The sequence below is a fragment of the Lepisosteus platostomus genome, chromosome 4 (genome assembly GCF_059453375.1).
Source record: "Lepisosteus platostomus isolate fLepPlt1 chromosome 4, fLepPlt1.hap1, whole genome shotgun sequence".
Classification (NCBI taxonomy): Eukaryota; Metazoa; Chordata; class Actinopteri; order Semionotiformes; family Lepisosteidae; genus Lepisosteus; species Lepisosteus platostomus.
The window spans coordinates 44,130,152-44,152,643 of record NC_142614.1 but is presented as its reverse complement, the minus strand read 5'-3'; positions in this window follow the sequence as shown (position 1 = coordinate 44,152,643).

The following is a 22,492-nucleotide window of genomic DNA, read 5'->3' as shown; positions in this document are numbered from 1 at the left end:
TATTTGTACACATAAAAAGGAAAATTAAAAAAATAAGCAGGACCTATTCAGCACAAGATTCTATAAATGTTTAAATATACTTCAAGTAATAGCCTCATAAAGGCTTCAAGACCTTTATCCTAGTTGATACATAATGATACTATGATCCCAACTTTATTCAGTTAATGAGTAACTTTAAAAGAAATCTGAAGAGTCCAATCTACATTGAAGAACAGCTTGCATTGTGACCAGAAAATTATGTTGGATCCTCGTTGGTGTACTTTGTAAAGCCCACAAATTGTACGCTCACAATATTAAAAACCACTAGGACAATTTTAAGGGTTTTGTATTGAGTGTTTTCAATATATCTTCATAATGTGTTATTTATTGATTGACTAGTTTATCTGTAATAAACGTGTATTTATAAATTACCTTTGTAAATCATTTATAAATAACCTTTGGAGGCAGTGTAGAGAAACAGAAGTGGCCCAAATTCATAATTTCTCTTCAGAGAAATTTAAACCGCCACTGAAAGGAAAGGAACATTAACAACTTTGTCTCTCTTTAATTCTTTTGCTTTCTTTCACCAAAGAGTTTCCATATCTTATTTGTGTGTGTTAAAATATTCCCAGTTGTTTCCATTTTGTATTCCATTCACTTTCAGAACTGAAACAAATCATCATCTATGCACAGTATATAATTTTTTAAAATGCTGGTGCAAACGTGTGTTGAAAGCAATAGTTGCACAGCCTTGCAGAAACGGTAAGACAAAATCATGAAAGCATTGTCTTTTAACTTCCATTCTTGCTGGGATATGAGATTCTGAAATCTTTTTTTTTAATTGTAACATACAGGTACCCTTCAAAAGAAATGCAATGTACTTTTTTATTTTAAGTGCAATTTATTCCCATGATTGAGAAAACAGGGTAGAGTTGAGTTTCCCATATGCTGCATGTATTAGGTACACAAATAAATTAGTTAGCTTTTACTTATAAATTAGCCACAGTCAGTACTTCAAGATACTTTAAGGGACTGCTCTGATTTTCCCTATCCTAAGGCCAGGTAAAACGAACCTTTTTTATTTAATTATATCCTAAATGTAATTAGGGACAAGACACTGTTCAAAGATAATGCCATGTAGTCCTTATTCAGTCAAAGGAACATAGCCATTGCAAACAGTGAACATTTTAAATAGTATTTCTGTAGCATGCATGGTAAATTTTACAGATTAATAATTAAACTTAAATTAAAGGTTTTTTTCTACTGACAGAAAAAAAGTTAGTTTTGTTGGATAGGTGAAAGAAGATTTTTTTAATACGTGATTTGATGTACAGGAGCACAAAACACATTATTGAAGTTCAATTTCAGCCTTGATTAAAGTACACAAGCCATATTTTCCACTAATAGAATGTGATTTCATTAAATTTTAAAATGACCCAAGTCATCTGCTGTTTCTTATTATTTAAAGCTAACAAAAGGTGGAAAACAGGCTCCTGTATTATTTGTGTATAATCCAGCTGGGTGCTGCTTTTTAATATTTGGGTGACGTGGGTCCTGCCTTATACAGTGTGTTGAGTTCTTGAGAAGAGCCATTTAATTTAAATTAAATACCTATCTGTTGCAAGTATATCTGTTTTCAAAGGTGGTACAATGGTGGTACAATGTTTTTTACTGAATTTACTGGTAGGTTAATTGGTTCTGGGAAAAGTGGACTTGCTGTGAATTTGGATGTGTATCTTGGCCAGTTGCTTGTCAGGACAGGCTCCAGCTCCCCCACGACTGTGTTGGATAAAGTGGTTAGAAAATAGATGAATGAATATATATATGGTTTATATTTATAAAGATTTATAAAGATGTTAAGTGAAACCTAAGTGAAGAAAAAATAATTTGCAGGATCCATATTATAAGTTAGAATAGTAACTGTTGCAAGTCTGTTAAAATGTGTTTAAATAAACAGTAAATACACTAATTTAAATGTAACTAAGTTTAAATGTAAATCCTCTACAGTATATCATATATGCCAAAGTATAGAAAAACAAGCCTTATAAAGGTTAGGTATCAGCATGGAATAAACCTATTACTTGTTCCTTTGCAGCTCACACATGCTGATGCAGCTACCCACCTGAACTTATAAAGGTTAGCTGTGGTACTTCAAGGTAAAGCAAGAGCACTTTAAAATGCACAATAGCACACTAAAATCTGTCTTCCCTAAATCTCCTCCTAAATTCAATTGGTAAAGTTATTTTCTACTTTTTCCATTCTGATACTGTATGTACTGTAGTGAAGCTGCTGGTATACTGTACGACTGCCCTGTGTTGCCCAGGTGGCTGCTGCAGTTCAGTGGTTGTTTACTATATATAAAGCATCTTACAATGCTTTGGGATGAAAATGTAATATAAATACAAAGAATCATCATAATCATTATTAATAATAATAATTGCTTACACCTATATAACGCTATTCTGGACATTCCACGCAATGCGCTTTACAGGTAATGGGGACTCCACCACCACCAATGTGCAGCATCCACCTGGATGATGCGACGGCAGCCATAGTGCACCAGAACACTCACCACACATCAGCTATCAGTGGGGAGGAGAGCATAGATGGGGATTATTAGGAGGCCATGATTGGTAAGGGCCAATGGGAAATTTGGCCAGGACGCCGGGTTTACACCCCTACTCTTTTCAAGAAACACCCTGGGATTTTTAATGACCACAGAGAGTCAGGACCTAGGTTTTACATCTCATCCGATTAAGAATGCCACATGTCATTACCTGTAACTACATTGTGTTTGAAACTGGTATCTGCGTTTGAAATTTAGTTTGACAAACAGGGAATCTGTATCTTATAGTTGCTTTTTACAGGAAAAGGATAAAAAACATTTTGAATCCAAATGATTAAAAAAACTGACAGAACCTTTAATTCTAAAAATTGTGCTGTGGATCTCACATCCACAGCTGGAAAAATACTGCATTAAATATACAATGTTAATGCCTTTTCTTCCATGACAGCCTTAACATGCCTAGAGGAGAACACATCAGCAATAAAAATGGGATGCAATGTCAGACTCTCCTTGAGTATTTTAAAGAAGAATTTCATCATGCATTATGGTAACTAGCATTTTCGTGAATCACAGAAATCTGGTATATTCTTTCATCATACTTCATACCTTACATCAAGCCTAAAGTGGTTAGAAAATAGATGAATGAATATATATATGGTTTATATTTATAAAGATTTATAAAGATGTTAAGTGAAACCTAAGTGAAGAAAAAATACGTTGCAGGATCCATATTATTACAGAAATCTGGTATATTCTTTCATCATACTTCATACCTTACATCAAGCTAAGAGTAGTAATTGCTCTGTGTCAACCATGCACTGGAAAAGCATATTTAATTCATAACGCATTTCGCCTTAATTGGGTACAATGAAAAGGCACTTATTTTAAACTGTCGATAATAGCTGATATCGTGAGAACTCCACGCATAATTAAATAATTAAATTGCTAATTAAACTAAAAATTCAACAGTGTTAAATGGATTACCAACATTTTAATCCTTGCCTTGCAAAATTAACTTTATTTTGCTGAATTCAGTATAAACAACATAGGTAGATCACAATGCGGGGCTGCAGTATTTCCAGATTATGCTATAATTACAATACTGTTCTGTAGAATGTGTGCCTCAATTGCAATGTCATGAAAATTATTTTTAGCCCACAGGGGATTTAAGAGCAGCACCAAACTATCATTATGATTCTCCTTCATGTCCTCAAAATAAAATATACATGTATACATGGATGGCATGGTGGTGCAGTGGTTAGCTCTGCTGCCTTGCAGTGTTGAGACCTTATGCCCAAATCCCTGGGGTTCTATCTGTATGAAATTGGCATGTTCTCATTGTGTTTGCATGGGTTTCCTCCAAAACAGTCCAAAAACAGTCCCACAGTCCAAAAACATACTGGATGTCTTCTGGGGAAACTTTACTCTAGAGTGTGGGTGTACAGTATGTGTCTATGTGTGCCCCAACCAGTATGTATCCTGCCTTGTGCAAATTGCTTGCTAGGTTAGGCTCCAGCTCCCCCATAGTCCTGTACTAGATACAGTGGTTAGAAAATGGATGGATGGGTTATCCAATCTGTAACTCATTATGCTTTTTTCCCTGTTTCACTGGGCATATGAATAATCCCGGAGGACAATGTGTATATGCAACAATCCAAGTAATAACACCCAATAATTGAATCCATCTTATCCAATATTTATCCTTCACAACACGTAGTCTTTTTTTTCATCTATATACAGGACAATATTTTTGACCAAAAATGCAGAATAGATAGGAAAATTGGTTTTAATGTTCTTTAAAGGCATAAAATTACGGCTTTGAATGAATCCATAAAATACCACTTTTTCTATTAGGTTTCTTTGGGATGCATTTTGATTCACAGGAAATGCATGAAATCAATTTCAATTTAAAAATGTTCTTCTGAGTTCAAATAAAACTTTGTTGTGGGTTCATCTCTTTCTGTTGATAAGAACATCTTAAACAAACTATGCAACCATGCTGAAAATGATTCTGGGGCCTGACAGCTATGACTGAATTGATCTGCATTCATTTTTGGTCTACTAAGCCCAGCAAGTACTTGTTTTTACCCCCGGGATCAGTTCTGATTCAGCATTGTAATTCCACATCATCCCTTTTGAGCTTTGAAATAAGGTTCTCCCCAATCGTTTGCACTGCATTAGTGTTGTTCCATTGATGTAAAGCTACCCAAATTACACTTCTGAGTGGGCAACACCTGAGAAAGGCTGCTTTCTCTCCCTCCTTCTCTCAACTAATTGGCCCACTGAGTATAGGATAAGCTCTCCCTGACCTCCCTATGTGCAACTCAGACAGGCTCTCCTCCAGGCAATGTGCTGAAGTGTAGACAGCACTTTATCTCTCCCTTTCTGCACCATTGGCGCCAATTAATGTAGCAAGGCGAGGGATTCAATTAAACTGATGGCAGTGATATTAGGGTAGCATTTGCTTTATCCTTAATATCAACTGTTCTGAGAAAAATAGAGGCAACCTAAGAAAGAGTTTATAATCTTTTACAAGATGTAACGCAACACACAACTACTTACAGTGAACAAGCCAGAATGCCTAAATTACTGTAAAAGTTCAGCCAAAACCTGCTAGAGGCATTTTAAAGCTGATTGCATTTGAGTTTTAATATTAAATGATCAAGTAAATTAATGAAAGCCTTTGTCTTTTAAACAAGAGATATTGAGCTCCAATTAAGTCTCAACAATTCTGTTTAAGTCAAACATTTGCTAGTATGTGTTTAAAAATATTTCTGGAAGAAAGATCCATCAATCAGTAAACACCCTCTCTCTGTAGATGCTTTGCCTATCATTATAGGTTACACAATACTTTACTTCAAGCAAAATATGACAAAACAAAATCAGGCAAGATAGGAAGATAGGAAGTTATGTCAATGAAAGGGACTGATTAATGACAATGAAGATTAATGTGCAGCCCATGTGTCTCAGAGTACCATTCTTCAGCATTTTATGTTTCAAAAATCAAAAGAACGATGATGACAAACACAAACATTCTGAAATGTTTTTGCAAATGTTACAGTAAAGGACATTTTGGCTTTTGCCGAAAAGTGAAATGTCAAAAATGTCATTTTTATATCACATACAGTATCTCACATACAAAGAATGACATTTGATGCTGGAAAAGTAATGCTGGTAATTTTACTTTCAATTAGCATTAAATGTTTACAAACCGAGATATGTATATCTTTGGGAAAGTAGTATTCACCCATAGTCATCTTAAAAACATTAAAAAATGGTTACAAACATGTTTCTTTATCTAATGAATATTTTGTTGGCACTACAAACAGAAATAGGGAATGTATTGTTTAGAATTTACATGTTTTCACATACTACACAGAAAACAATGTACTGTACTTTATTTGGTTTAATTTTCCAAGTACAAACAATAGCCGTGGTCTTGTAATACTCTAAATTGTCTATTCTAATTAATTTTGACATGTAAGATGTACTGAGCTCTGTCACAAGACTAAGGGGAGAATGCCTGTGTTCTTGGGGATCATGTGATTAAAAGGCAATGGGTAAATAACTGGCTGCATTGTAGGGATTGCCTACAATGAAAAAATACTCTTGATATTGGCACGTCCTCTAACACTGTTTCATAGAGTAGTGCCAAAGAGTAGGAAATTTTACTTCATGATGTTTCTCTGTATTTGAAAGAAAGGGTTTCTTTGCAAAATCTTTGTATTAGCTCTCAAAAATCAAAAGCCTTAAAAATATATTGTTTATTGTTGCCATAGATATTTAAGATTTGTGTTATTAACATATTCAACACATTTAGGGTACTATATGTTTCTTAAACAAAATTGAATATAGTGATGGCGATAAGGATTTAGAAAAAAATGGAATGTCCTGATTTGGAATGGAGAAGAAATTCTTTTTGTGATATTTTAGATATTTTATTTAACAGTATGAAGCATTGTTTTTGTTGTACATGCCCAAGTGTAAATTGTGTGATTTTCTAGGCAAGTAGAATCAACAAAACTGCCTAAAAGTCATGGTTCACTTATATACACTGACCATAAATAGCAATTATTAATTTTGCAGAAAAGCAGAGTGCTCTGCAAAATGCATTTATTCAAAATTATTCTGTTGTGAAATTATTAGATTATACCTACACTGCTGCTGAAATCAAAGCATAATAAATACTGTACATCTAATGGGGTGAACAGTTTTTTGTAAAACCTCATTTGATTTAGGCACTTGTGTTTTACTGTGCTCAGAAACTTGTTTCTTTGTTAATATACAGCATCGATTTACATATACAGTATATACAGCATTTAGTCTGTAGTTTCAATTGGAGTCTAATGTTGGTTTTACTTGTAGAATGCAGGACACAATATGCAGTCACCTCCAAAATATTTTTTGGGATTCTATGATGCAAATGTATGAAGTAAGAGATTATATTTTTATTTATTTTTTTAAATAAAGGGATTTTTATATTAATTAGAAAATGTAGCAGCGTTTTTTCGGTTTTAAGCGCTATCATATTCATTGAAACATAATAATTGTGCAAGCATTAAATGTTTTAACCATGGCACTCATCGTCACCACAACCCTGACACCGCCAGATTACCACTTTTGTGTTTCACATCTTGAGTGGTCTGTCGTGGTCTTTTGAACCTCCTGCAGGATTCGTCCAGATTTTACCCCTCTAAAGCAGCACTCCACAATCCACTTCCTTCTAGGTTTGTCACTTGGTTCAATTTACACACATACTGTACTGTCACAGATCGCACACAAGCATGCAGGCATCACCACATACCCACGCACACTCCACACCGCACGTACTCCAGTTGATATCACACTCCTTCCTATTTAAACCCTCTCTCCTCAAGCCATCCTCGCCCGCACTGAGACTTTTCTCAGCTAGAGCTACTCAACCCTTCGATAAACATGAAAAATGCAAAGAAAAATGAAAGAAAAGTTTGATTGTATGAGTATGAACCACCTTTGCAATATGAAACCTTAAGTTGTTCAGGTGCACAAAATTACTTCGACAAGTCATGCAATGAGTTGAATAGCATTTGTAAGGTTCCTCTGTCAGACAGTGAGGCTCAAGAAAAAGTTCAATCATGAAGACCAAGGATCTTTCAAATAACTCACAGATAAAGTTGTGAAAAGGCACATATTGAAGAAGGGTATACAAATTCAAAGAGTCTGAGTATCTCTTTGAATATAGTAAAGTTACTTATTAAGAGGCAGAAATTGTATTGTACCACTCCATTCCTTTCCCACTTATGTACGGTTTTGGCACAGGACTCATATTATCATTATTAAATAATAATAATTAAAATTATTAAAATCACCAACATGAACTGTTCATACAGTACCACTTTTGAATTAAGCTAAACCCTTCCTATGGGCCATAACATAATTGTATTTTCAAATCACTCTTGAAATGTTACCATATTAGCATTCAGTGTTTATACACAAGGTGAACTTTTTATTATTAAGGATGTTTAGAAAAACAGAATTTTTGAAGCAAGCACACATTTTTGTACTCTTGGCTAAATTCCTGATTACAGGCTCATGCTTAGACACCGAATGATTTTTCCAAATCAGGCAACATTCTGTAGTCTTCTGTGCTTTAGAGCATCATCATTAATTAACATCTTACTCACAGATTTTCTGCCAGTCTAATACTCAAGAATGTCATACATAAATGCTTGTCTTAAATGTCACTTCCTAGCTGGAAGCCACGCAAGCTAATGAACTCAGAAGGCTTCTCCTGTCCTGACCTTCATCACTGGGCACCTTCTCAGTGGGGGAGTATGGAAAACTACTGAAAATCAATCAGCGAAGAACCCTCTGTGAGTTAACTACGTTTATCATCACTGTACCACCAGAAGTCATTTTATCTGTAGTTCTTCAGTCAAACCTTTCACATAAATCCCCACCATTATGTCCAATACTTTAGATGGGCTTCCCAGTGTTTTCTAAAGGAATACCAAATGAAGGAAGCAACCCTTCCTCTTAGGCTCATTAATATAAAATCTGTGAATATCAGTAAAACTTCCATTGGAAGACAATATAAAGAACATTTTATCAGTGTCTCTGTTCTTCAAAGAAAATTACACAAAAACTGATCTTGATTTGACCTAGGTTTCTAAAATGTAAGAAAAATGTTAAAAAGTGAAATCTTTTTTAGTTTTGAATTGGTAATTATTTTATATTAATTAAAATAATAGGGGCAGCAGTATTACCGTTGCTCCCTTCACAGGGCTGGAGCCTTGCATTCAATTCCAGACCTGGGGTGCTGTCTGTATGGAGTTTTTATGTTCTCACCTTGTTTGTGTGGGTTTCCTCCAGGTGCACTGGTTTCCTCCCACAGTCCAGCAACATACTGATACGTTTATTGGCTTTATCGATGATGAATATGATAATAATAGCTCCTCCCAAAGGTTCCCAGAGAGATTTATATACGAGAGGGGATCCTTTTCTGAAGTGATGCAGTGCAGATCAAATCAAGTGTAGAAGTAAAAAATAACTTCCATCATCAAATTAATTAAGGGGAAAATTTAGGATGCTTAGACTGTAAAACCCCATAATGGTATTTAGCCAGGATGTTGGGGAATCTGAATTACAAAGTCTACATGTATTAAAAAAGCAAATAGCACCATTACAGAGTCCTCTGGGAGGTTTTAAAATTTAAAACATATATACAGTATAGGCAACAAGAACAACCATTTATATTCATTGGGCATTCATAAGTACAATGTTAATATTGTGATTCTTTAGAAGGATAATTCTTATGCCACCAAAGTCTCAAAAGCATGAATAATTTTTACTGGTGTTAGCCATATTAAATTGTTTTTTTTTTTCCATACAGAACATCAATTTCCATGCTTATTAAACAAGGCCTTCGCAAATCTCCTAAATCCTTTCCCACACCAGAGCCAAATGGCTTTGTTAGAATTGCTCTAACAAAATATTTACTAAAGCTGTTCAGCTAGAATGCCAATTCAGCACATTTTCGATGGTTTGGACAAAGCCTTCCATGTGAAAAATGGGACTTTACAAAGTTGGCAGTGGGAAGAAACCATCTGTGGTTAGAGATAACCTGGTCCTAGATGCTGAATCAAAATGGATGATCTCCATTATTTTATGTATTACAAAATCAAACATGATTGTCATTTCTGGAATGGCAGTTGAACACAGATGCAGCAGCTCACTGCTGCACTATGTTTTCATAATAGTGACAAGAAATATTTTATAAAGAGGCCAGATAACTCATTCGAGGTCACATGTATAGAGCTTGAACACTGACATAAAGTAAATTATTGTTATATTGATTTGGCAGTCTGCAGCTTTATTAAAATGCAAAGGTTTAGTCATCTCTAACATACAATGCTTTGCAAAATAATTCATAGCATTCCTAAGGTGGCCCATTTTGTGAACTTATAAAATAAAGCATACACATCTTTTTAAATGTAATATTTTATCTAAAACCTGAATATTCAAACTGAGCAATTCCAATGGTTAAGAAAAGTAATGTTACAGTAAATGTTAACAAAAACTTATATACTGCATGTCAATTGCATTTATTTTCAGACCCTTGATCTCAAAATGTGGTTTTGGTTAATTAAATAATTATAGCTTCAGGTCCTTTTTGAAAAAACTCTGTCATCTTTACACATCAGTTTTGTGCAATTTTGTTCCATTCCTCTCAGCAGATTTGCCCACGTTTTTCCACAGAGTCTCAATAGGAATTATGTCAGGACCTTGAGTCAAGGACATTCACTTTCTTATTCTAATGCCATTGCAGAGTAGCTTTTGCCTTCTGCTATGGATCATTGTCCTGCTGAAAGGTGATTTTTTGCCCCAGTGTAACTATGTGACTGTAGTTTGCTGGGGTCAATTTTTCTTCCTGTCCTCACCAGCCTTCCAGTACTCATGGAGGTGACGAATCCCCATAACATGATACTGCCACTAACATGCTCTAGGGACAGTATTAACAGGGTGTGAGGCAGGTGCTGTGGTGGGTCTCTCCTAAATGTAACATTTGGCATGTAGACCAAAAAGGTCCAGTTTGATCTCATCTGACAACACCTTTTTACACATTTTTAGGATCACTCCGGTGCTTTACTACTACTGAATGTTCATTCAGGATATGAGATGGGTTTTCCATTCTGCCTATTGTTGCCGATAGCTCGTTGGTTGGCTTTGGCCTTACAGTGGCATCCCTCACCAATTTTCTCCTCGCCTGGCTGCTCAGTTTGGAAGGACATTCTGTTCCTGTGTCTGGGTGGTACAATGTACTTCTATTTTTTGATTTCTTGATTCAATTTCTTGACGATTAAGTAGATTGTGCTGAAAGGGATATTCAATAAAGTATTGTTTTGTACAGTTTATTTTCCAGATCTTTACTTTTCAATGACTTTATCTATGACTTTCTTTGAAAGATCCTTGGTCTTCATGGTTGCTTGAGATTCACTACCTTACCAAGGAACCTCACAGAGACAGGTGTTTTTATTCTGAAATTGTGAGAACCTCTATTATAGTACACTGTGGCCACTCAATGAATTGTGTGGCTCATTAAGGTAAATTTGTGCACCTAAATTAATTTAGGTGTACAACAGCAAATGGTTTAAAAACTTACTGTATAGAATCATGACTTTTCCACTTTTCTTTCTAGTTACTTTTGTTGTTTTTTTGTGTGGATTTGATTGACTACAGTATATAAAAAATATTAATCTCTATGTTAAAGTGTTATGATTACAAACTTTAAAGCAGCAAAATATGAAAAGTGTGCAAAAGCCTGAACACTTTTGCTAGGCACTGTATATTGTAAAATTGCTATTAATATTAATCTTGTGGCATCCAGATGTAATGGTTTGAAAAAACGAATACTTTTCATTTTCATTGCTAAAAAAGAGACTGCCACTGTGTTGTTATAAGTTAATAAAAATATGATAAACAGTTTTAGCAGAATATGTTCAATATCTACACACAAAATACTGTAGGTATTGCTGCAGAATTATAGTTTTTTTTAGTTTTCACCCTGATCACTGGCAGAAGTGAAACGTGTGGCTAGTATTGAATTACCTTATGCTCCATAAATCAACCACCTCTTGTATAGTCCAGTATATCCCATCCCACTGTATAATTATTCTTAGTCTAACTTTGCCAAATATTATTTAGTAGATTAGAAACTAAAATAAAAACAGCCTATTTATGGAGACACTGTCCTTGAATTTGTTACTTGCATTCAGACTTTAATATAAAAGACTAGCAAATAGCTTAAAAAAATCAATCAGAAGGAGTTGTTTTGTTCCAAATGAAATCTAATATACACAAAGAAATTGATGAGAAAGGACCCTTTATAGGAATTAAAAATAAGTCCTAACTGTAATACTTAGAATTGGAAATAATGATCAGCAAAGTTCTTATTGATCATATTAAGTAGTGGCAGCTAAACACTGAGATTATCTAAATAAAATGTAAATCAAATCACCTAATCACATTTTTTAACTTACTGTCACACTGAGCAGCATATTATTCTCACCCACTTTTCTCTTTCGGCAACTTGTACATTTAAGTTGGTTCCAATCATCTCCCTCACATGGTGTACAGGTAGAGACATGTGAGATGCACAGCAGCATCTCCTACAAATTGTATTTGTAGTGACACTGATAAGATCTAATTCAGTCCTCATGTAGGAACTAATTCATATCTGAGGTACTGTGCAAATCACAGCATATCAAGTGACAAATGGCTCTGACAGATGGTTGTGTTAGAGGAGTATGTGAACAGGTCTACAGTCTCCCCATGTGATCCTCACATTCAATCTCTCCTGAAAAGTCAAGCATTGTATTGTGATCTATTAAATCAAAATCTGAACTTAATGTACTTTTGAACAACAGGCATCCATGGATACTACAGCCATAAAGCAGCATCTAATGAGGACATGAGATTAGAGCATGTTTTACAGTCCAAAGTCCAAGAATGGTAATTAAAACTGTCATCTACAGACTGTGCTGTGACTAATCAGCAAAAAAATACCAAAGTTCTACTTCGTCACCACTTCCGATGTCTTTATCTGTGGTGTATAAAGGGACCCAAACAATTGATTGTCCTGGCAGGAATGTTCATGTTAATTTTCATGCAGTTACCAAAAACAATTCTGTCTTCATTGATTTAGCAACAGTATTTTGACATAATCCATTGGGATTCTTTCATTTTGCCTATATGTATCTGACATGTTCATTAAATTAAAAGCAAAATCTTGGCTGGGATGTATGGGATGTCTTCAAAAATCAGATCTTGGATTAAATTGATTATAAAATCATTATAATGTCAGATGTGGTTAAGGTAAATGATTGTCAAGTTCATGTCTCATGATATCAGTAAAGCATGCTTTAAAGCCTAACATTTTCTAATGTATTCGGTTTCACAGAATTACACTGTTCTTCCAAGCAGAAAAAGTCTGTATTCTTTATGAAGGCAAGAAGATTAAATGGATTCTTTGTACAAAATATGCTAGCAGTGCCTTACTGGGCTTGAGACACTGTGAGAACCAGAAAGAAAACAAAGTAAGAAACCGATCACTTGAGCATACATGCATAGTGGTGAAGATCTTCCTAGAAAATTCCTACAGTACTTTAAGAGAGAGCCTGAGCAGGCGATCTCCCTTTTATTAATTCCCTGAGATCTGCAGCAGAAGAGACAAAAGAGTCAGTGCCCTTATTTCCATTCCTTTTACCTTCCACACCATCTCGTACAGGTCATGAACCATCATGGCCAGCCAGACCCAGGCCTGAGCTACAATCACCAAATGATACTCTAAGTAACATTTAAAGCACAAACTACCTTTTTTCACTTTTTCAGCAGTGGGTTCCAAATTTTCTAAAAGTTAGCTACTAATAAAGTGTATCTTTAGGATCCTTATATTTTCAAGATAGTTTTTACATGCCGAAGAACATTAACCAAAAATAAAATGCATACTTGTCATTCAAATTAATCCCAAGATAAAACATACTGTAAAAAAACAGTTTTGACTTTGTTATTCCAAAGCTTTTGGGGCGCACTTTAAATCTGTTGTTTTTGTGCAGGTCATTCTTCAATGCAGTGGCATCTTGTAGCTGCTCTTTTAGAAAGACATGTTTACCAAATGGATATTTGTCACGCTCTCACATAATCAATCACCTAACCCTCCTAATTCCCACAAAAGCCGGCACATTTCCATGACCACAGATAATCAGACACCAGCCTGATCCAATTCCCGGAAACGACAGCACACAAACTCATCATCCTATCACGTCTCTCACTTTTCACCCCACCTTCTATTTATGCCTCCCTCAACCCGCACTTCACTGCTTGGTATTAAAAAGTTTTCCTGAGCTCTTCTCCTGTTTAAGACTGCTGTTAAAAGCCTTCTCTTCAACTTTGGATTCTGACTCTGCCTGCCTCATCGACTCTGACCTCACCTAGCCCTTTTGGATTTGTTGACAATCTTCTCTGCCTCTTTGGATTACATCTCCGCCTGCCTCATTACCAACCTCGCCTAGCCTTAATGGAGTTGTTCGCTACCTGCACAGGGTTCTTCTCAACGTACCCATTACAGAATACCAAGCCGTTCAACATGAACCCCGCAGGTCCGAACAATCCTTTTTCCATCCTACAACAGCATTCCCAAACCCTGGGTCAGCTAATGGCAGCCATGGAGCAGCTAGTGGACCATGTTACTTGATCAAACCCTTCCCCATTGTCCGCGGCCACTGTACCACCTCACTGTACCACTGCACCCGCTACCCCTCCCCACCCCGGATACGTTCGATGGTGACTCTGCCAATTGTCAGGGCTTCCTGGTCCAGTGCTGGATAACTTTCCAGGCTCCATCCCGACTGTTTCCCCTCTGACCATGAAAGGATAGCTTACATTATCTCTTACCTCTCCGGTCGAGCCCTGGACTGGGCCACAGTGCTTCTTATCCAGAATGCACCTATGACAGTGGATGTTGTCCGTTTTCATGCCACCTTGCAATCTGCATTTGGTCAATTTCACTCGCATCTTCTCACCGCACACTGTCTCTCCATCCTTGCACAGGGACAACATTCTTTACAACAATATATAGCAGAATTAGAGATAGATATCAGGCTCCAGGAGCGGAAAGCGGACACACATCTTCTTGCTGCCCCCCCCCAACATTAGATTCCTGCTCCTGGATTCACCATCCCACCCTCTTCTCCTGGGTCACCCCAGGCTTTTCAAACATGATCCCCACTTCTCCTGGACTCGTGACGAGGTCCTGGCCTGGAGCTCCTGTTGCCACTCAGAGTGTTGTATTTCCCCTGTCTGAGTTGCTGCTGCCTCCACCTCTTCACACCGCTCACACCACATTGCTCTACACTATACAGATTTGAAACAAGCTTTCTATAAACAGGGAGCCCTATCGCTCCCCCGCATCACCCATATAACTGCGCAATAGACCTACTCCCTGTAAACCTGCCACCTAAGGGGCGCGTTTGTTCACTTTAAAGGACTGAATCGAATGCCCTTGAGAAATATGTACAAGAATCCCTGCCTCATCGACTCTGACCTCACCTAGCCCTGTTGGAGTTGTTTACCACCTGCACAGGGTTCTTCTCAACGTACCAGTTACAGTATTAACCAATGGTTTCTTGTGTACCCTGGAAATATTGTGTGCAAAGAGAGATAATGCAGTCCATTTATTTTTATTTTCAATAAATTCCTGCTGCCAGGAATGTCAGTAAAAGAAATACTGTTTCTTATTAACTTTTCAGGTGAAATATGTATGAACAATAGCTATAAGACACTTTAAAAACGTGCAGTTCTTCAATATAGTAACTCTCTTATCTGGAGTGATTGTACACGATATGCCTTGTACACTTTGATCTGTGTTGAACACTCAAAAATGGTCAGCCCTTCAAACACAACTGACTATTCCCTTTACATAGTATCTTTTATGGAGGAACGTCTTCCGACATGACTGGCAAAGACAGTACAAAAATAAATAGAATATCTTATGTGGAAGTACACTTTTGGATGTTCTAGTGGACATATATGATTAGTCATACGTGATTAACATATTTGTTTTCTGGTGTTCTCAGTCTTGAATTTATTTTTTATTTCCAATCAACATCTATATCTTCATCCAGTTCTAATAAACAATTTAAAGCATTCATTTCTTACATTGAAATACACAATATGACTCTTAGGTATCATTCTTGGAAGTGAAATCCAAAGAAAAACTATTTAAATTTCAGTGTTGAGTGTAATTTTCAACCTGTATTCTGTATTCACATGCTACATTAATATATTATGATAATTTAATTGTGGAAAACATATTCAAAGCATTATGTACCCACAGCACCTGTATAAATACAGAGAATATTCTTGAAATTAAGACATTGCAATTATAAGGAAAGTGTATTCTTTATTGGATTCATAAAATGAAAATCTAACATTTAGTTGAGTAATGATTTTTATGTTTATACTAATTCTGATACCTCATTCTTCAGGTTCCCACTGTTTAAACAAGCCCATCACCTAGAAGTACAAATTCTACCATTTAAATATTTTTTTTTAAATTGTGAAAGTGTCTGTGGTCTAAAATCTAGTATTTTTTTCACATTGGTCCTATCGGTTATGAAAATGTAAATATTTAAAGTTTCAGAATGTACAGACATACCCAATAATACAATTGCAGAAAAGGTTTTCAGTAATAGTTTGACTTTTATTTGCTAGGTTTGAAAAATGACTGGCTATATGGACAAGAAAGCTGAACCTCACTCCCCCCCCCCCCCTCCTTCCCATTCCAATAAATTCCAATAAATGGAATTTGTAACAAAAGGTCAGGACGGATGACAACAACCAAGTTCAATCAGACCGGGCCTAGACTAACCTATTTTCATTAAACACTCCATAATCCTTCCAGAACACTTTATACTTGGGTGTTATTACTCCTAGTAAAACTGAAGGAGAAGCTGCACTGGAGTTGGGGATGGTGGAGAGTGCTAATGTTAATGAATTCTGGGAAATAGTGGTCTCGAGTCTCATTTTTACACCCTAGTGAAGGTGAAAGGTGGGAATTGGGGCCTGTCCTTCTCCTGAACTTTCGTTATGAATGCCTTTAATTCAACAGCTGAGACATTAGTCTGTTTAGTCTCATTTTGCTCATTCTTACATAATCCAGCCATATGACAAACTTCTGCTTCCTTGTATATAAATGTCATTCAGAAAAAACACAAAATGAAATGTTTGTCATATTAAAGTTAATTTAAATTGCCTACCTTTACTAGGTTTTGCCAAATACAGAGTATATGGCTGAACACCCTGAAGCATGATTTGTAATTTCATTGATTGCTTTAAGCAGACTAGACAATCTAGGATCAGAGCATCTTTGCAACACTGGAACACATTGTTCACTCGTATTACTTTTTGTACAAGTGTGCATTGTACAGCTGCAGTAGCACTTCAACAGAGGCATTATGAGAAGGGGGTGAAATGAAAACTTTTTGCAAGACATTGTTTACTGCTTATTTTTTAGATAAGTACAGTAGCTGTTACTCAATCTTTTAAACTAAATATAAATACAGACAGTAAATACATTTATAGTCACAGACACTCTCTGAGTAGTGTAACATGCACAACTAATTTTTGAATGAAGAAAATTGTAAAAACTAAGTTTAATTCGAACTGTCTGTTGAAAATAATGGTAGAATTCTATAGTATTGCTTTCTTCATCATTAGCATTCTCTGAATATTTTTAGTGAATATTCTGCTTCTCCTCTCTTTGTGCAGTGATTTTGCAGCTATGTTTCCACATACACGTAACATCTCACTGTGGTTTCCCTGTTTCTCATTCTGTCTTTATCCACTCTGTCCTCTGAATTCCAACAGGAGCGAGATAGAGGATTTACATTAGCTGCTTTAATCCCAAACATGTTCAGAATGTTATGGACACCTCTCATAGAAATCATAGCCTTGTGCTTTAAAGGGAACATTCCAAGAAACATTACTGTAACTAGAAAGGTTAACCTTTTGTGGTCACCAGGACAGGGAGCCATTTTTGTTGCCTACACAAGAGTGAAGTGAGAAATATCAGATAGTGGTGTGTGCTTTCCCCCCAAAAATGGCTTTACATTACAGTACATCATCTTCCAAATCTGTGACTGTTTTGTTTCAGGGTTTCCATTCCATTCAACAGAACTTGTTTTCCTTCAACCTCTGTAAAAGACTGGAACTTAGAGCTAACTTCCATTTCCATCCACAAAATAGACCTGCAGTAGACTTTCTTCTAAACATAAAACTGTTTTGCATTGTTTCATTTGAAAGACAGCTATTACTGTACCTATACCTATAGACCTAGGCATCCAAACAATGACATTTCCTGTGAATGAAATAACTTTTGCAGTCTCTGCTGCCACAGTCAAATTAAATTTCAGTTTACCTCAGCAGGATACATATATATGTATATATATATATTTCGTTTACAATTTACAGTACTGTATATAAGTTTGTAAATGTATGTACCTAGTACAAAGTTTTGTAAAAGGGTAAAAGAAATATTTGCAATTGGAGAAAACAGTTAAGGTGTTAAATCTTAAATTGTAAATTTATGTTACATTGCCTTCAGAAAATAATTCACCACACGGTGAATTTCTTATGTTGCAAACTCAAATAGAAATACATTTATAATTTTTTGTCATTAATCTACAAAAAATATATTTAAGTGGAAAGTTAAGGAAATGTTATATTGTTATATGTAATTTAAAAGAAAATACTGAAAATGTTTAATTTGATTTGTAGTCACCCCCTTTCTCACGACTCCAAACTGAGCTCTAATTGCCTTGTGAGATCACTCTAGCTTGAATGGATTTTACCTGTGGTCAGTCTATATAATGTCCCTCAGATAGCAGTGCACGTCAGGGCTGAAACTGTATCATGAAGACCAAAAAGATGTCCGAGACAAAATTGTGAATACGTATAGATCAGGGGAGGGTATGAAAACAAATCTATGCTTGAAATTTCCCAGGAGCTCAGTCTGCTCTATCATTAGGAAATGGGAAGAATACAGAATCACTCACACTCTTTCTAGAGCTGGCAGGTCTCCCACACAGAGCAACCAGGCAAGAAGGACCTTGGTCAGAGAAGTGACCCAGTGTTAGACCCACAGTTTCATGGCTGCGATTGGAGAACCTGTCCAAGTACAACAATCTCTGAAGCACTACACAAACACAGAGCTTCTATGGTGGAGTTGTTTGACAGAAACTGATAGCACAATAGACCATGTGGCAAAAGATTCTTTGGTCTGGTAAAACAGAAATTGCACTCTTTGTCCTGAAAGCAAGGCACACACTGAACACAAGTCATCACCCTTGTTACACTATTCCTACAGTTAAGCATGGTGGTGTGAGCATCGTCTATACTTTTCAGTGACAAGAACAGTAGCAGGTTGGAAGGCACAATGAATGGAGCCAAATACAGGCAAATCCTTGAGAATCTGCTTCAGTCAGCAAAAGGACTTGAAAATTGCTGTTCATCGACATTCCCCATTCAACTTTGCAGAGCTTGAGCAAATCCACAATGATGAGTGGGCACAAATCCCCAAATCCTGATGTACAAAGCTGACATAAAGACATACCTAAGAAAACCCAAAGCTGTAATTGGTGCAAATGTGCTCCAACAAAGTATTGGTGCAGCAGGGTACAGTACATACTTCATTAACCAAGATCTTTCCATTTTTCATAAATTTCTGTTACAGATGAAAAATATTCTGCCCCTGTAAATTATTCTATATTTCATGTACTGTAAGTCAAAAGAGCAAAATAATTTAAATGCATTAAAAATTCTGTTTTTCACAACAATATTTGCTATTGCTCAGGACTAAATACTTTCTAAGGATACTGTGCAATATTTTCCTGGAAAATTGTCATTTATTTTATTTGTTGATACAAATTTGAGATTGTACCTATAATTGTGTATTTTCCTACTTTTTAAATATTGTACTTTTATTAATATTATCGCTAAAATTGAGAACAACACTGACACCACTCCCAACATTGCCAGATTTCAATACCAGCAAAATACAAAGGAAAACCACAGTATCCAGAACAAAAAGGGACAAAGCTAATTTCTTAATTAGGGATGTGTTTTGTACCTCTGTTTCCTACTCTCAGACCTTGAGATCCAAAAGCAATTACAGTATTATACTGACAGCAGCTGGTTCACCACTTGCAGCAACTGTTTTCATGCTCACAAATGAAAATGTGATCATTTAACTGAAAGAAATACACAATCATTATCAGAAATCATTCACTATTCATTGGCGTGTCTATTATGTTTCCAAGCCCATATGTAAAGCTTGATTGGCATTTCATTTCTGGATAGGTTATCTCTGTCTATGTGTTATATGCTGGGAGCCATTTCATCTCCTTCCTTTATGTGCTCTGATTGTCACATATGCCACTAATTGCTAATGAACCTGCTCATGTGCTTTTCTTTGTCTCTCTCTTTGTATCCGCTTTGAATTAAAATTGCTATCACAATGCAGAACAATTGTCTACAGTTGGCAATAATATAGAGTCTTCTTCTTCTTTTTCACAGCCTTAGTCCCAGACTGTCCTGGGGTCAGCTGCTTTGGTTGCTCTTCTCCATTTGTCTCTGTCGAGCACATCTTCCTCACTCACTTCACATACCTCCATATCTTTTCTCACACAATCTATCCATCTCTTTCTAGGCCTGCCTCTTCCTCTGTTACCTTCCACCTCAAATTCCATTACCCTCTTTGTTACTTCCTCAACGTCCCTCCTCATGATATGTCCATACCACCGTAACCTCGCTTCTCGCATCTTCTCAACCACATCCACCACCCTACATCGTCTACGGATTTCTTCATTTCTGATCTTATCCTTCATTGAAATCTGCAGAATCCATCTCAACATCCTCATTTCAGTTCTTCTCATCAAGTTCTCTTCCCTCTTTCCAACTGCCAAGCATTCAGCTCCATATAGTAATACAGGTCTAATCACAGTCTTGTACATTTTGCACTTTAACTTTCTGGGAATTTTCCTGTCACAGATTATTCCAGTTATTTCTCTCCACTTGTTCCATCCAGCTTTCACTCTTTGTTTTACTGCCTCCAGTGTTTCTCCTCCCTTTACCAGTTTTGATCCAAGGTATTTAAAGTCATCAACTTGTTTCAGTTTTCCTCCATTTGTCTCCTCAACATTGGTCATAGTATCTCCTCTTCTCTCCATTACCATTATTTCAGATTTTTCTGCATTCATTTTCAGTCCACCCTTTTCCAGACTCCTCTGCCATTTGAACACTTTCTCCTGTAGTTCTACTTCTGAGTCTGCCATCAGTGCCACATCATCAGCAAAGATGAGTTCCCAAGGCACTTCTGTTCTTACCTCCTCTGTCAGTGTGTCAATAATGTTTATGAAAAGGAAAGGACTTAGTGCTGATCCTTGGTGTACTCCAACTGTGATTTCAAACTCTTTTGTCTCTCCCTGTTGTGTTATCATCTTTGTAGTTGTATCTCTATAGGTTGCTTGAACTAACTTCACCATGCTTTCTGGTACTCCTTTCTTCCTCAAGCACCAATACACCACCTCTCTGGGCACACGGTCATATGCCTTCTCCAAGTCCAGAAAGGCCACATACAGCTTTTTCCCTTTCTCTAGTGTCTTCTCCTGTAACTGTCTCATCACAAAAATGGCATCTGTTGTGCTTTTCCCCGCTGAGAATCCAAATTGTGAGTTGTGGCAATAATATAGAGTATAATGTGAAATTTCTTTCATGTCGCTGGTAATAAAAGGTGCCAAATGTGATGGAGATGGGGACTAAAGTCCTTTATTTATGAACAAAGAAGTTGTGCAAAATCCAGGGAGATGACATGAAATTGCTTTTCATTCCTATTTTAAGAAGTTGGTAGTGAACAATTAACACTATTATTTTATCTTTCTTTTGCTTGAGAGTGCAAAAATAGGAAATTACTTGTACAGTACATGCCTGTCTGACTAATACTTGCAGTGATGTTGGTAGAACAAGAAATGGCCTCTATGCAGTCTAGTTCTCCGATTAAAAATATACTAACTTCAGCAAAACACAGGATAGGCTTTGCTTCCTGCTGCTGTTCCACCTAGCTAAAAAATGACAGGTGATTATGAAAAATACATGCTGTCAATCTACAAACTCACAAACCTTTGCTTTCTACTATTTAAACCAATGGTTTGTATAAAGGTAGTCTATTTGTTTTCTGCTATTTCTTTACTTCACTTTTGTAAAACAAAGAGAATAGGCTTCTGCTATTACCATATCTGTTTTTGAGCAAACAGCCCCTGCTTATTTTGAGGTGGGCAAATGATACAGTAAGTGCCGAAGCCCAGATAAATGTTTGTGTAAACTGTTTTTTATGCAGTTCATCAAGCAAACCTTTCCACATTTACCCTGGTTTTCTGACATGTGTCTGATAACTTAAATACACAAAAGATATTGTTTCTCTGAGCGACAAGCAGGAATGAAGCCTGAGTGCAGATTAAGCTACCCCATTACACAAAGCTGAAGACAGAGTCAAAAGTCTAATGGTTCTGAAAAGCATCTCTGATGGTTTGTTGAGAACTTTTATCTCACGTGGAAATGCTGTTGTTGAAAGAACGCAAAAACAATACAACAACCAATTTGTGGGGAATGACCTACGGTCCAGGTTGAATTCTCTCTGTCATCCAGAGCTCAGGGAATGAATTAGAAATACAGTTTAATTTGAGGTTTAAAGATTTGTTTCCATTAACTAAACACCTGTGTCAAAAGCAATCACAAATTCCAGTTTGAAATATGTGCCTAGTTTAAAAGCAGTCAACAACAACAGAAGCACATTCTTTAAGTGTTCATGAAAAGGGCTCTGCTGTTGGACCATGTTAAAGTAATTTGTCCAGCAAT